Consider the following 1383-nt stretch of genomic DNA (forward strand, 5'->3'; position numbering starts at 1 on the left):
GAGGTGTTGGTGAAGTTGTTCAACCCACTAGTGAGTTTGTCAATCCTTTCGCAATAGAAGGAGAAGAAAACCCATTACACAATACCCCACAAAATCCACCTACAATGCCAAAATTCTCGTCACACTCCGTACCCACCGAGGAGAATCTACCAAATGGTACTCCTACACCGCAACATCTCACCGGTAATTTTATTGCCAAGTCCGCCTTCATCCAACTAGTTGAGAGGAGCCAATTTGGGGGGATGCCTAGTGAGGATCCTCATTCTCATATGGAAACCTTTTGCGACTATTGTGATGCTATCTCTCAAACGGGCGTGACTCAAGACCAAATTAGATGGGTCTTATTTCCTTTTTCCTTAATCGGCACCGCAAAGCAATGGTTGAAGGGTCTTGATAAGGCCACCCTTGGAATAGATTCTTGGAAGAAGTTGGCTCTAGCTTTCTACAAAAAATTCTACCCACCGGAAAAGACCAACATGCTAAGAGCTCAAATTACGGGTTTTAAGCAAAGGGACGAAGAGTCTTTGTATGAAGCTTGGGAGCGGTTCAAAGGAATTTGTCGCTCATGTCCTCACCATGGACTTAGCGAATGGTTTTTGGTGCAACAATTTTGGAATGGTTTATATGAAGATTCTAGGAACATTCTCAATATGGGATCAAATGGAATGTTCACCGAAGTTGATGACAATCAAACATGGAACAAGATTGAGGAAATGGCGGTCCATAACTCAGAATATAGTAGACCTCGCAAGGCTACTAGAGGAGGAAAGCATGAAGTGGACTCCGTTACTCAATTGGGTGCTCAACTTAGTGCTCACATTGACACAATCAACTTGAAGTTTGAACAAGCTATGGCTAGACTTGAGGAAAACTCAAAATCATCGAAGCATCATGTCAATGCCATGACGGCATCCTCATCAATCCCAAGTGGGATATGTGAGAATTGTGGAACTTTGGGTCATGACCCAAGTGAGTGTAGGGGAACAACCGAACAAGTGAATGCTTTCCAAGCATATAAAAGTGGTACCCCTTATTCAAATTTTTACAATGAGAACACCAAGTTCCATCCAAATCTCTCATACAAAAGCCAAAATGTTCAAAACCTTCAAACAACATACACTCCACCACCCATGAGAAACCAAAATCAAAGACCCTTTTACAATCAAAACCAAGGTTACCAAAATCAAAATCCATACAATCACCAAAATGACCAAGGTTTTGATGTCCAAAAAGCGGTCCTCCAAATGCAAAAGAATCAACAAGAAATTTTCACCCAAATGCAAAAAGATAGCCAAGCAAAAGAAACCACCATCAACAACATTCTAGCTCACACCAAGATGTTGGAAACACAATTGACTCAACTAGCATCTTCGAGCTCACAAA

At 41.6% G+C, this 1383-nt stretch overlaps 1 non-coding gene across 1 annotated transcript; it reads right to left on the reverse strand.

Moving 5' to 3' along the window:
- Positions 1-476: 476 nt before the first annotated feature.
- LOC141624588 (small nucleolar RNA R71) lies at positions 477-583 on the reverse strand. Its single transcript, XR_012534394.1, has one exon. It is a non-coding gene; the product is annotated as a small nucleolar RNA R71 (small nucleolar RNA).
- Positions 584-1383: the final 800 nt, after the last annotated feature.

Source organism: Silene latifolia, chromosome X (assembly GCF_048544455.1).
Source record: "Silene latifolia isolate original U9 population chromosome X, ASM4854445v1, whole genome shotgun sequence".
NCBI classification, from domain to species: Eukaryota; Viridiplantae; Streptophyta; class Magnoliopsida; order Caryophyllales; family Caryophyllaceae; genus Silene; species Silene latifolia.